This window comes from Protopterus annectens, chromosome 8.part0 (genome assembly GCF_019279795.1).
Source record: "Protopterus annectens isolate FY-2018-M chromosome 8.part0, PAN1.0, whole genome shotgun sequence".
Taxonomy (NCBI): domain Eukaryota; kingdom Metazoa; phylum Chordata; order Ceratodontiformes; family Protopteridae; genus Protopterus; species Protopterus annectens.
In genome coordinates this window covers 1292966219-1292982362 of record NC_056741.1, presented here as the reverse complement: position 1 = coordinate 1292982362, position 16144 = coordinate 1292966219, and positions in this window count along the sequence as shown.

Genomic DNA, 16144 nt, shown 5'->3' with positions numbered 1-16144 from the left:
TATGTTCCATGGCCTTGCAGACCAGGCTCGTCAGGCTAATAGGGCGATAGTTCCCGGGATCAATGGTGGCTCCCCCTTTGTGGAGTGGGATAACTGTTGCTGTACGCCATTCAGTGTGCACAAAGCCTGATGTGAGGCTATGATTGAACATGGTGCTTAGGTGGGGAGCCAGTTCGTTCTGAAGTTCATGTAAAATGCAGCCTGGGATGTTGTCCGGTCCCATGGATGCTGTGTTTTTGGCTTTAGAAAGTGCAGCTTTTACCTGCGTAGTTGTGATTACAGGGACTCTGCATTCTTCCTGTATAGATATGGACCCTTTAGGGGGTGAGGGGGGTAAAGTCAGCACTGAACCTATCTGCCAGGATGTTGGCAATATCAGTTGGTTCTGTAATTTTTGTGCCGTTGTGCTGTAACTCAGAGCAGATCTGGGTGTTGCCATTGAGATTCAATAACCAAGTGATCTTCTCAGAACCTACCACCTTATGATGAACCTCTGTTCCAATAAAAGAGTGATGCTTGACCTGCTATGGGTTTAAATTACTTCATTGGACTTGGACATTTCTTTTTTATTTGGCCTGTCCTCTTAGAACTGACTAACTCACTTCTAATTCCTTACTTTAAAACAAGCAAAAACTTAAACCTATATTTTATTTTGTCATATTTAAACCACTTGTATTCAACTGATAATGTTATTATTGTTAAATATTATATTCCTTTCAGTTGTTGGGTCTCCATTCTGGAGGATCATAGCTTCCTTCTGGGCCTTCATTAATGCTAAACCTACAGAGTATCCACTTTATGTCAGAACAGCATATGACATATAGAAGGCTACAGCTACTGGGATGTACCTCAGTTTCACAACTCTTGACCTGAGAAAGCCCACTGTGATCCAGCTGAATTTCATTTCAAGTAACAACAGATGCTGGTGGCTCTGTTGTACCCTGAACAGTCTTAGCCCAGCAATATAACTACAGATTGGACAATGCTGCATGGCCCAGAATGATGCTTGGAAATGTGCATCCACACCACTTCACATGTCTTGACATAGCTCTACAGCACCACAGCCACGCCATTTCACTAGTCTTGACACAGATCTGTAGCACCACACCCAAACCACTTCACTAGTCTTGACATGGCTCTGCAGGACCACACCCACACCACTTCACTAGTCTTGACACAGACCTGCAGCATTACACCTACACCATTTCACTAGCCTTGACACGGCCATGCAGTACCACACCTAACCCATTTCACTTGTCTTGACACAGACCTGCAGCAATGCACCCAACCCACTTTACTAGTCTTGACACAGATCTGCAGGACCACACTCACACCATTTCACTACTCTTGACACAGATCTGCAGCACCACACCCACACCACTTCACTAGTCTTGACACAGATCTGAAGCACCACACCTAAACCACTTCACTAGTCTTGACACGGCTCTGCAGCACCACACCCACACCACTTCACTAATCTTGACACGGCTCTGCAACACCACACCCACACTACCTCACTAGTCTTATAGGTTCATAGGTTCATAGGTTCATACTAGGCTATCTGCCCGAGGGCATTTACAAGCCTAGCCCATAGTTTTGTGGCTTACGCCACCCCTTTAGTATGGGGAACTATACCCATTATTTTGCTGTGCCTCTGTCGAGCAGTGACACTGAGGTAATCCCTGGGGTATACACAGATCTGCAGCACTACACCCACACCACTTCACTAGTCTTGATACAGATCTGCAGCACCACACCCAACCTACTTCACTAGTCTTGACACAGATTTGCAGCACCACACCCGCATCACTTCATTAGTCTTGATATGGCTCTTCAGCACCACATCCAAACCACTTCACTAGTCTTGACACAGATCTGCAGCACCACACCCAACCCACTTCACTAGTCTTGACACAGATCTGCAGCACCACACCTACACCACTTCGCTAGTCTTGACAGAGCTCTACAGCACCACACCCATGCCACTTCACTAGTCTTGACACAGATCTGAGAACCACACCAAAACCACTTCACTAGTCTTGACACAGATCTGCAGCACCACACCCAAACCACTTCACTAGTCTTGACACGGCTGTGCAGCACCACACCCAAACCAATTCACTAGTCTTGACATGGTTCTGCAGCACCACACCCACACCATTTCACTAATCTTGACACGGCTCTGCAGCATCACACCCACACCGCTTCAATAGTTTTGATACAGATCTGCAGCACCACACCCAACCTACTTCACTAGTCTTGACACAGGTCTGCAGCACCACACCCGCACCGTATCATTAGTCTTGATACGGCTCCCCAGCATCACACCCAAACCACATCAGTAGTCTTGACACAGATCTGCAGCACCACACCCAACCCACTTCACTAGTCTTGACATGACTCTGCAGCACCACACCCACACAACTTCACTAGTCTTGACACAGATCTTCAGCACCATACTCAAACCACTTCACTAGTCTTGACATGGCTCTGCAGCACCACACCCAGACCACTTCACTAGTCTTGACACAGATCTTCAGCACCATACTCACACCAAATAACTAGTCTTGACACTGGTCTGCAGCACCACACCTACACCACTTCATTAGTCTTGACACAAATCTGCAGTACAACACCCACATCACTTCACTAGTCTTGACACAGACCTGCAGCACCACACCCAAACCACTTCACTAGTTTTGACACAGATCTGCAGCACCACACTCATACCACTTCCCTAATCTTGATATGGCTTTGCAGCGCCAAATCCAAACCACTTCACTAGTCTTGACATGGCCCTGCAGAACCATACCCACACCACTTCACTAGTCTTGATGTGGCTCTGCAGCACCACACCCACACCACTTCACAAGTCTTTACACAGATCTGCAGCACTACACCCATACCTCTTCACTAGTCTTGACACAGATCTGCAGCACCACACCCAAACCACTTCACTAGTCTTGATACAGCTCTGCAGCAGCACACCCAAACCACCTCACTAGTCTTGACACAGATCTGGAGCACCATACTCACACCACTTCACTAGTTTTGACACGGCTCTGCAGCAATACACCAAAACCACTTCACTAGTCTTGACACAGATATGCAGCACCATACCCAAACCACTTCACTAGTCTTGACACAGATCTGCAGCACCACACTCACACTACTTTACTAGTCTTGACACAGCTCTGCAGCACCACACCCAAACAACTTCACTAGTCTTGACACAGATCTGCAGCACCACATTCACACCATTTCACTAGTCTTGACACGGCTCTGCAGCACCACACTCAAATCACTTCACTAGTCTTGACACAGATCTGGAGCACCATACTCACATCACTTCACTAGTCTTGACATGGCTCTGCAGCAATACACCAAAACCACTTCACTAATCTTGATACGGCTCTGCAGCACCACACCCAAACCACTTCACTAGTCTTGACACAGATCTGCATCACTACATCCACACCACTTCACTAGTCGTGACACAGATCTGCAGCACCACACCCAAACCACTTCATTAGTCTTGACACGGCTCTGCAACACCACACCCAAACCACTCCACTAGTCTTGACACAGATCTGCAGCACCAGACCCACAGCACACAACTAGTCTTGACATGGCTCTGCATCACCACACCCACACCACTCCACTAGTCTTGACACAGTTTATTGAGTGGCTGTTGTCTTGTGTGGAATGTTTAGATCTTATTTGAGTTGCATTACTTCCTACTTTTCTAGATGCTTTCCGCATCTGTATATCTTGCTGTTACAGTCATACATCACTCTACATTAGCTTGACTTTTGAATTTTGACTCTTAATAATAAGGTTTCTAGACTAAGGGAATTAAATGGTTTCTTGTGCACCACCACAATAACTATACATTTGCTGCGAAACATAAAACTTCTGTTTGTTCAAGAATCAGTAGATATAAAAATAGAAGTAGAAAAATGTTGCAGGATGGGGAGGCAGAGAAAGTGAAGGATGATGTGCATTCTAACAGTGCCTTCCAGATGTGTAATATTGTTATGTCAGAAGGTATCAAAAATGTTCTAGCAGCAGAAAACATTCACTGCCCTCATATAAATATGAGTTTCTCACTTGATCTTTCTGCCAAGAAAACAGCTACCAACCTGTTCAGTATGACCGAGGTCAATCCACAATAAGCAAGTAATCAAAGTCAAAGGTCAAAGTTTATATCCCTTCCTGCAACATTCTATCTGAGAAAATACTGGAGGATATTTCTTACCTCACTTTTGCAAGACAGTCTTGATTTGCAAATAGATACTATACTTCTTCTTCTCTTTCAGCTTTTCCCGTTAGGGGTCGCCACAGCAGATCATCTGTTTCCATTTCTTCCTGTCCTCTGCATATTGCTCTGTCACACCAACCACCTGCATGTCCTCTCTCACCACATCTATAAACCTTATCTTAGGCCTTTCTCTTTTCCTCTTACCTGGCAGCTCCATCCTTAGCATCCTTTTCCCAATATACCCAGCATCCGTCATTAGCAGAGCAATGCAATCTCGCCTCTCTGGATTTGTCTCCAAACTATCCAACCTGAGCTGACCCTCTAATATACTAATTCCTAATCCTCTCCATCCTCATCACACCCAGTGCAAATCTTAACATCTTTAAATCTGCCATTTCCATCTCTGATCTTGCCTTTTTGTCAAAGCCACCATCTCCAACCCATATAACATAGCTGGTCTCACTACCCTCTTGCAGACCTTCCCTTTCACTCTTACTGGTACCTGTCTGTCACAAATCACTCCTGACACTCTTCTCCATCCACTCCACCCTGCCTGTACTCTCTTCTTCACCTCTCTTCCACACTCACCATTACTCTGAACTGTAGATCCCAAGTATTTAAACTCATTCACCTTCACCACCTCTACTCCCTGCATCTTCACCATTCCTCTATCCTCCCCCTTATTCACACACACATATATTCTGTCTTAGTCCTGTTGATCTTCATTCCTCTTCTCTCTAGGGCATATCTCCACCTCTCCAGGGTCTCCTCAACCTGGTCCCTACTCTCACTACAGATCGCAATGTCATCTGCAAACATCATAGTCCACAGGGCCCGCTGTCTGATTTCGTCTGTCAGCCTGTCCATCACCACTGCAAATAAGAAAGGGTTCAGAGCTGATCTTTGATGTAATCCCACCTCCACCTTAAACGCATCCATCACTCCCACCTCAGAACTCACCACTGTCTCACTACCATCGTACATATCCTGTACCAGTCTTACATACTTCTCTGCCACTCCCAACTTCCTCATACAATACCACAACTCCTCTCTAGGCACCCTGTCATATGCTTTCTCTAAGTCCACAAAGACACAATGCAAATCCTTCTGACCTTCTCTGTACTTCTCCATCAACACTCGCAGAGCAAACGTCACATCTGTAGTGCTCTTTCCTACATGAAACCATACTGCTGATCACTAATCATCACCTCCTTTCTTAACCTCGCTTCCACTACTCTTTCCCATAACTTCAAGCTGTGACTGATCAGTTTTATCCCTCTGTAGTTACTACAGCTCTGCACATCACCCTTATTCATAAAGATAGGTACCAAAACACTTTTTCTCCATTCCTCAGGCATCCCCTGAGTTTCCAAGAGTTCAGTAAACAATCTGGTTAAAAACTCCACTGCCATTTCTCCTAAGCACCTCCATGCTTCCACTGGTATGTCATCTGAGCCAACAGCCTTTCCATTCTTCATTCTCTTTATAGCTGTCCTTACCTCCTCCTTGTTAATCTGTTTCACTTCCTGATTCACTATCCCCAGATCATCCAACCTTCTCTCTCTCATTCTCTTCATTCATCAGCCCCTCAAAGTACTCTTTCCATCTGCTCAACACACTCTCCTTGCTTGTGAGTATGTTTCCCTCATTATCCTTTATCACCTTTACCTGCTGCACATCTTTCCCAGCTCTGTCCCTCTGTCTAGCCAATCAGTACAGGTCCTTTGCTCCCTCTTTAGTGTCCAATCTCTCATACAACTCTCCATATGCCTTATCCTTAGCCTTCGCCACCTCTCTCTTTGCCGTGCACCTCATCTCCTTATACTCATGTCTACTTTCTTCATCTCTCTGACAATCCCACTTCTTCTTTGCCAGCCTCTTCCTCTGTGTACTCTCCTGTACTTCCTCATTCCACCACCATGTCTCCTTGTCATCCTTCCTCTGTCCAGATGTCACATCAAACACCTCTCTAGCAGTCACCCTTACCATCTCTGCTGTAGTTACCCAGCTATTTGGTAACTCTTCACTGCCCCCCAGTGCCTATCTTAAGTCTTCCCTGAACTCAACCTCACAATCACCCTTTTTCAGCTTCCACCACTTAATCCTTGGCACTGCTCTCACACTCCTCCTCCTCCTCCTCTTCTCGATCACAAATTTCATCCAACAGACCACCATTCTATGCTGCCTAACTACACTTTCCCCTGTCACCAGTTTACAGTCTCCAGTCTCCTTCAGACTGGACCTCCTGCATAGGATATAATCCACCTGTATGCATCTTCCTCCACTCTTGTAAGTCACCCTATGCTCCTCCCTCTTCTTAAAATATGTATTCACCACAGCCATGTCCATCCTTTTCACAAAATCCACTATCATCTGACCTTCTGCATTAGTCGCCTTAACACCATACCTACCCAACACTTCCTCATCCCCTCTGTTCCTTTCACCAACATGCCCATTGAAATCCACTCCAATCACCAGTCTCTCACCCTTGGGTACACTCACCACCTCTTCATCCAACTCACTCCAAAATTTTTCTTTCTCATCCATCACACACCCAACTTGCGGAGCGTATGCACTAACAACACTCATCATTACACCATAAATTTCCAGCTTCATAAACATCACTCTATCCGACACGCTTTTCACCTCCAAAACACTTTTGGCATACTGTTCCTTCAGGATAACCCCTACCCCATTTCTTCTGCCATCCACACCATGATAGAACAAGTTGAACCTGCCTCCTATACACCTGGCCTTACATCCCTTCCATCTGGTCTCTTGCACACACAATATATCAACCTTCCTTCTCTCCATCATATCAGCCAGCTCTCTCCCTGTACCAGTCATACTGCCAACATTCAAAGTTCCTACCCGCACTACTACACTCCTAACCTTCCTCCTCTCTTCCTGCCTTCAGGCATGCCTTCCCCCTCTTCTTCTCCTTTGGCGAGCAGTAGCCCAATTTCTGCCAGCACCCAGTGCTGGTGGTGGTCGTTGTTAACCCGGGCCTCGACCGATCCGGTATGGAAATCTGTATTGTTGTCCGCATATGTCATCTGGCAGTGGTTTTACACCGGATGCCCTTCCTGATGTAACCCTCCCTATTTATCCGGGCTTGGGACTGGCATGAAGAAATGCACTGGCTTGTGCATCCCCAGTGGATGGATATACTACTACTACTAATATAGTTATAGAGGGGAGGGGCTCATGGCTAAGTTGCATATTCCTCTAATTCCTCTCATTTCATCCAGCTCAGCCACAAAAATAGCTCACCATGGCATCTTTATGCAAAACCACGATGGTAGGGCTATCTATGAATTCAGAAAGATTACTTTGAGGTGCACATGGCAACCATTATGAATTTGGCCACTAGGTCTAATATTAAAAGAAGAAAATGTAATAGTGCCTAATTAGCTAAGGAAAGAAATTTTGGCAAGACTGCATTAGTCACATCTTGGAACTGTGAAATGTAAAGAAAGGCTGTATAATATGTTATATTGGAAAGGAATGTAAACACAAGTTGAACAGTATGAGAATTTTCACTGTAATATGCTTATAATAACAATAAGACAGGAGAAGAGATCATTTGTTACTCAATGCTGAGAACACCGTGGCAAACAGCTGAAAAATGTAATTTCATATATACTTAGTAGTATTTATAGTTTCCAGAGACTATGAAGTTATAAGATAAAGGAAGTTTTGGTGTTATTAATGTTTTTGATACTTGGTAAGCACAACACAGCTGTTTCTGATAATGGTCCACAGTATAGACGTATAGACAACAGACTTTCAGAGCAGTGAGAATTTCAACATGGGAGCTTTGATCCAAGCCATTCCACAGTCCAACAGTCAAGTCAAGAGGACAGTTCAAGTTGTTACAAAACTCATGAAGAAAGACTGTTTTATGGTTGTACATTTAGCTGTGCAGGACTTGAGGAATACTCCTATGATGTATCTATTGTCTACTCACTCACTGATGGGTTATCGACTAATAGTAAACTACATACCCCTACTTCTTTTCTACAGTTTGAGGTTCAGTACACATGAGGCTGAAAACTGACCAGTCTGTTAAGACATTATAGCAAGATGTCTCTGGCAGAATGATAGTAGAGCAAAGTTCTCAGAGAAGCAGCAGGAAAGACTGATTGATAAAAAGTGTGAACAGCTAAAATATTTTATCATTTTTACTGAGGATGAAAAATTGCTGTGAAAAAAATGGGATATACTTTTTTCAAGGCAGGTATGTCCAAAGAAACTGAGATGAGTTAAAGTATTGTATTCAAGAAGCCTCTAGCTAGCAGATGTGTTAGGAAAGGGTTTATATCATTTCATTGCATGTCATTTTCACTGAATTATAAATAGGTTCATAGGTTCATAGGTTCATACTAGGCTATCTGCCCAAGGGCATTTATAAGCCTAGCCCATAGTTATGTGGCTTTCGCCACCCCTTTAGTTTGAATAAAAACTATGCCTATCATTTTTCTGTGCCTCTGTCAAGCAGTGACACTGAAGTAATCCCTGGGGTATATCTGCGATCTCCCATCCATTGGTCAAGATTCCTCTTGAACAAGGCCAGCGAGGTGCTCTGCCTCACATGTACCGGGATTTTGTTCCACAGCATAGGGAGTCTCTGGGTGATGAATCTGTCCCTCCAGCATGTTCTATTTATAACCGTGTCAAGGTTTAAGTCTCCCGCCCTTGTGGTTCTGAGGGATCTAGATTTTTGAGGTGAAGCATATTCATCAAATCTGGGTTTGACATGGCCTTATATATCAGGCACAGGTCACCTCTGAGCAAGCGGTATGAGACTGAATAGAGCTGGAGTTCTTTCAGTCGGGCAGCATAAGACATATTTTTGAGACCCTTTATCCTTTTGGTGAGGAACTTTTGGGGCCTTTCAAGCTGCAGCAGGTGTCTGGTCAGATACATTCCAACGGGGCATTGTACTCAATCATAGGTCTAATGAGTGATGAGTACAGGGGGACGATGACCTCCCTTGATCTAGATGTGAATCCCTTCATGATCAGGTAGGCGATATAGAAGGTTTTCCTAACTACTTTAGCAACATGAGTGACAAGAGTAAGGCTACTGTCAACTTGGGTCCCCAGATCCCTGATGACTTTTTCTGTGCTCAGTGGATTGCCACCTATATGGTAGCTAGGGGTAACCTTGTTTTTCCCGAAGGGTATGACTATGCATTGTTTGGCGTTTAACTTCAGGCCATGGCTCTGGCACCAGTTATCCGTTTCTGTGAGGCCCTTCTGGAGGATATCTGTGTCAGATGTGTTTTCGACTATAGCGCCCAGTTTGCAGTCATCTGCAAACTTTGTCAGCCATAACCCTCCTGTGTTTGCTTGTACTTCAGAAAAGTAGATGCCGAACAAGAGTGGACCCAGGACTGAGCCCTGTGGAACACCACTTGTGACAGGCTTTGAGTCTGACATGGCTCCAGCAACTCTGACCCTGTGGGTTCTGTCACTTAGCCAGTTTGCAACCCATCTTGTGATGTATGGGTTTACATTCAAGCTGATGAGTTTTCGATGATACCTGAGTGGGGTATTGTGTTCAAGGCCTTTGCCAGGTCGAGGTAGGCTGTATGGACTGCCTTTCCCTCATCAATGGCCTTGGTGACTGTCTCGAAAAAGTCAACCAAGTTTAAGAGGCAGGATCTGCCTTTGACAAAGCCAAACTGGGTTGGATCCAAAGTCTGCAAGTTCCCTATGTCTTTATTTATGAGTTCCATTATGATCCTCTCCATGGCTTTGCAGATAAGGCTTGTCAAGCTAATGGGGCGGTAATTTCCAGGGTCTGTGGAGGCACCGCCCTTATGAAGTGGGACCACAGTTGCCGTGCGCCACTCCTTGGGTACGTATCCTGAGGTGAGGCTAAGATTAAACAGCTGTCCTAACTGTGGGTTTAATTCCTCGTTGAGTTCATGAAGCACACAGCCGGGGACACCATCCGGTCCCATGGATGCTGTGTATTTTGCCTTAGTGAGGGCAGTTCTCACCTGGGCGTTGGAGATGTTTGGGGACTACAATCCTCTGGAATAGATATCTCTCCTTTTGGGGAAGGGGAGAAGTTTGCACTGAACCTGTCAGCCAGTATGTTAGCAATGTGTGTAGGTTCAGTAATTTTCACATCATTTTGAACTAATTCTGAGCATATCTGGGAGTTTCCTCCTAGGTTTCTAACATAGCTAAAGAAGGCCTTATGATTGTCTTTAGAGTCCTTGGCGATTTTTCTCTCAAAATTTGCCTTGGATGATTTTATGAGAGCTCTTAGTTTTTTACTTATAATGATCAAAGGTGTCTTACCTTTCAAGGATTTTGCTCTATCTTGTAGTAGCTTCCTCCTTTTGTTGTAGGGCTTGTTTATGGCTGGGGTCCACCAGACTGGACGCTTGCCTTTGGTACAGAGAGTCTTAGTTTTGTTTGGGATTGCCTGATCCATGCAGTCCTGTAGGTGCTGGTAGAAGGCATTTGTAAGTGATTCAGTGGTTTGAGTAATGTTTACCACTGGCTCAGGGGCCTTAAAGGAGACCACACTAGTTTTTAGAAGTGTGAAATCGGCTTTTGAGAAGTTTTTCACTGTGGTCTTTTTTGTTTCAGGTGGGGGCGGGATGAGGACCTCCAGCGAGATTAGTTTATGATCTGATCTCACCAGTGAGGGGTATACTTCCCGGTGTTGAACATTTTGATCCCATGTTCGTGATGATGAGATCAAGTATGTTTTCTCCTCTTGTGGGGATGGTGACTAGTTGTTCCATGGCATTTGAGTTTATGAACTCCAGGAATCTTTGGGTTAGAGTGTTCGGGCTTGAGTAGTGTTCCCAGTCTATATTAGGGTAGTTGAAGTCACCTAGTATGATGGTGTTTGGAGATACATTTATCCCCTCCAATGTTTTCAGGAAGGCCATGTGAGGTTCCTGAGTTTGAGAGGCTGGCCTGTAACATGCTACAAATTGCAGAGCAGTCTTGCCTATGGTTAATTGCACCTGGATGGTCTCCGATGCATCGTGCGTTGCCACCAACCTTGAGGTGTGGGTGTCCTTTATGAATATGGACACCCCCCCTCCTTCACTGAAAAAAATAACTGAAAGGACATTTGACAGAAAACTTATTTTGCAAAACAACAACAATACATGGACAACTTTGTATACAACAATTATAACTTAAAGAACATTTTTTTAGGTGGCAAACCCCTACACTCTCCCATTTCATGCTTTGTCCCCAGACTCCTACTTAAATATACTTAATATGCCTGTTGTAAGAATGTGGAGAAATGAAAGAGTGAACCACTGCTAGAGTACAAACACAGACTTGTAGAGATCTTGGGGTACAACAACAATATGAGAGTTTGGTGCAAACACTCTTCTAAACTTATTTCCTTAATCATTTCTATCATCCTAAATCACAGCAGTATTTATTATCTATTGACTTTTACAGGATTCTTTGAATTGTGATTCAACAAAATGTGTTTCAGCAAATTTTTTTCAGCAATTTATGATTCAATAAAAAAGAAATGCATGGTACCCTTGGGACAATATCTAGAAATCTATCTCAGATTGTGTTTATAGACATATTTTCAGAAGAAGCAGTAGTGAATTCTTGAATGAACAGGACATTTCAGATGATATTGTGAGTCAAATAACTGTAAAAGTATAGACAACTAAAGGGCGCTTACTATGCTGATTTGAAGGAACATATATGATTTATTAAGAATACATCCTTAATGAATAATTGATAAGCTGTAGTGCATAGTTTGGAGTAACTGGCGAGGAATAGTTAAAGCAAAGAAGGGGAAGTTTACTTGATAGTTACAATCTTTTGATTTAATAGAACTGGATTTCTTGTTTCAAGATCTAAAGGAGGTGAGTAACTGCAGTACTTGGGAAGTCACAATTAAAATATTGGTGAATTTGAATTATGCAACAGATATCTAGACAAGAAGATGAACAGATTGTAACTGCTCCATGTATAATGTAATGAAAGTCCTTGCATGGAGGCGTATCAGCAGGTCAAAAACTAGAAATAGGGATATTTTTAACTATTTGTGGATATTTGCACTGAAGGTGGTCAGAGAAGTATTTGGAGGAATTTAAGAGCTCAGGGAAAGAGCCTATATTGAAATGTAAATGGGATAAAATGGTGCAAGTAAGGACAGAGGAGGAGACTTGAAGTGGAGGATCAGTATAAAATAGTTAGTATAAGAAATGTGAGCCAAGTAAGACCTCTGTTGATCTTGCTGAAATTCCTTTCAATTGGAAAGATTTGCTTTCCAAATGTTGCTGCATTAATTTTTTGTGTTAAATATAATGTCACGGTCAGAACAGGTGATGACTTTATCTAGCCCTTCTTGAAAAATATAATAGCTTAATAAGGAATCATTAATGGCATCCTGTTTGCAGTCATCTACAAACTTTATCAACCACAAATCTTAGATGTCCATCTTCACATCAGAGAAGTAGATGCAAAGCAGAAATAATCCCGAGCAAGCAGCAGCTCAATGATTATAATAATATCTGGGGTGCAGGAAGTGAAGTGTCTTCCTATAGTGTGTGTGTGTGTGTGTGTGTGTGTGTGTGTGTGTGTGTGTGTGTGTGTGTGTGTGTGTGTGTGTGTGTGTGTGTGTGTGTGTGTGTGTGTGTGTGTGTGTGTGTGTGTGTGTGTGTGTGTGTGTGTGTGCGTGTGTGTGCGTGTGTGTGTATGTGTCAGTCACAAAAACAGGTGGGCATTCAGAGCATGTCTATGGTGAGCCTGTATTATACAGCCCTTCTCTGTAACATCATACAGAATTGTGTTGGATATTTCAACAGTTCTGTGGTGAACTTAATCATGCAGTCCTTCTCCATATCGATACATAGAATTCTGTGGGATGTTTACAAAACTTCTGTGATGATCTTAAATCATGCATTTCCTTCTCTACATCATCCCATGGGACTCTGTAGGACCTTCAAAACACTTCTATGGTGAATGTATGTCATTCAGTCCTTCAACACATCATCCTATGAAATTCTATAGGATTTTTGGAACACTTCTGTGGGAAACTTATCTCAAACAGCCCTTCGAAACATCATCCCATGGATTTCTATAGGACATTCAGAACACTTCTTTGGAGAATTTATGTCCACAGTCCTTCTCCACATCATTTCATGGAATACTGTGGGACTTTCAGAACACCTCTTAGTGAACTTATGCTATGCAACCCTTCTCCATGCATCTCATGGAATTTTGTGGAGAATTCAGATTTATGTCACACAGCCCTTTTTCACATAATTTCATGGAATTCTAAAGGACATTCAGAGCACTCCTGTGGTGAACTAATGTCATGCACCCCTTCAGAACATCATCTCATGAATTATGTAAGATATTCAGGACCTTGTTCCATGTAGCCTTTTACTACATAATTTCATGGAATACTGTGGGATATTCGGAATACTTTTATGGTGAATTTATGTAATGCAAACATCAACACTATCATCTCATGAAATTCTGTGGGACTTTTGTGGTGAATATATATCATGAAACCTTTCTCCACGCCATCTTGTGGAATTCTGTGGGTCATTCAGATAATTTCTGTGGTGAACTTATATCATGCAACCCTTCTCCACGTCATCTTGTGGAATTCTGTGGGACATTCAGATAATTTCTGTGGTGAACTTATATTATGCAACACTTCACATCATATCATGGAATTCTGTGAGACATTCATAACATTTCTCTGTTGAACTAATGTCATATAACCCATCTCCACATCATTTCATGGAATTTTGTGGGACATTCAGAACTTGTCTGTGGTGAACCTGTGTCATGCAGCCTTTCTCCATATCATCCAATGAAATTATGCAGGATTTTTAGAACACATCTATCATGGACCAATGTCATGCAGCCTTTCTCCACATCATTCCATGGAATACAGTGAGAGATTCAGAGCACTTTTGTGGTGAACTTATGCCACGTAGTACTTCTACATGTCATCTCAAGGAATCCTGTGGGACATGTAGAGCACTTTTATGGTACAATTATGTCATGCAGTCCTTCTGCACATCACCCTGTGGAATTCTGTTGGACATTCAGAACAATTCTATGGTAAACGTTATGTTATGCAGACATTGTCCATATTATCTTATGAATTCTGTGGGACATTCACAGTATTGGAGTTACAGCAACCTAGCACACATGCATGGCTGCTATCTCATTACTAGACAGACTTAACAAATATGCATCACTGCTATCTCATCAGTAGACAGACCTAACAAGCATGTATGACTGCTGCGCTATCACCAGACAGACATGGCAAGGATGCATGGCTGCTGTCTGTTCACTGGATAGACCCAACTAGAATGCATGGCTGTTATCTTCAGAGAGGACAGACTCAGCAAGGATGCATGGCTGCTGTCTCATCACCAGACAGACCCAGCAAGTATACGTGTCTGCTACCTCATTAAGTAAGGAAAGACTGGAAGAGATGATGAATTCATGCGGTGATGAGCAGGAAGGTTGCGAGATCTCAAAGAACTTGGAAAAGAGTAGTGTTTTACCTGTGTTATTACGGTGTCAGTTTGTTATTATAGTGAACAAAGGAAAACATGGCAGAAAATATATTGTATACAGGTAGATTTCACTAATGAATTAACAGCTTAGGCAAGTGTAAAAAAAATAGTTTTACTGGATTTGGAATTATGACAAATTAGTACTGATTGCTTTTTGGTATGGGGTAGAATCTTATACTAGGACATTGACATGCTAAATAAAAGGAAAAAGGTACTGTAGAGAAAGTGAAATCCAGGGCAGGGCAGTTGAGAGGTGTGTGTGTGTGTGTGTGTGTGTGTGTGTGTGTGTGTGTGTGTGTGTGTGTGTGTGTGTGTGTGTGTGCGTGTGTGCGTGTGTGTGTGTGTGTGTGTGTGTGTGTGTGATGGCAAGTGCTGCTTTTTCTTGCCATTTTATCTTGGGGATTAGGACATGATACACAGCAGGCAAATAAAAGGTTATGCACATAAATACCGGGTTGCAGAAAGAAAGGCGGGGTCATAAGAAGGAATACTGTGTGATGTAACAAAAGCACAGCCCTTGCCTGATGGCCAAGCAAGTGTACGAAGTAGTAAGGAGATGAGTTGGCTGAGTGGCTGTCCCCTGTGAGGCTATCAAGAGAGTCATATCCTAGTAGAACCCTTTTTGAGTACGTCCTACATGTTTTAACTTCTCGGAGTTGGCAGGAGTTAGGTGGATTTGTTTCATCATTATCTTCTTTGAGTCCCATGGTGATCGGATTAGGTGTGTTCAGATATCACTTTCCATTCTAGGCCTAACACACTGCCTTCAGCCCTCAAATATATAAACTGCACCAAGGATCAATTAAATAAGCCATGGCTGGGTGTGGCCACTTTACTGTGAGGATGCACAGAAGGCAATATAACTGAGGCGATGCAGATAGTGTAACAGTGGACCTGACCAAGATGGGGAAAATGACCAAAAAGAAAGGAAGCGTGTATTCTTAAATGTACGTATTTTGTTGTAATTTCATGTTTTTTATCACAAGCTGATTCAAAGAATAACTTGGTTTGAGAACGCAGACACTTGTGAGCGCACATTCATACACACACACACACACACACACACACACACACACACACACACACACACACACACACACACACACACACACACGTATATATTTGTCCAGATTTACACCTTAGAAATTTCTCATATTATTTTCTTGTTGGTGTGTATGACAAGATTCAAAAACACATTTTCAAGGTTTCAGTTGAAGGTCTGCAGGGCTGGCTAACATAACTTGACATTTAAGAAGCCTGCACATTACAGACTTCCAAGTGAATATATTCAGTACTTTTTTAAAAAGATTTCCTCAGGCAATCTTCAG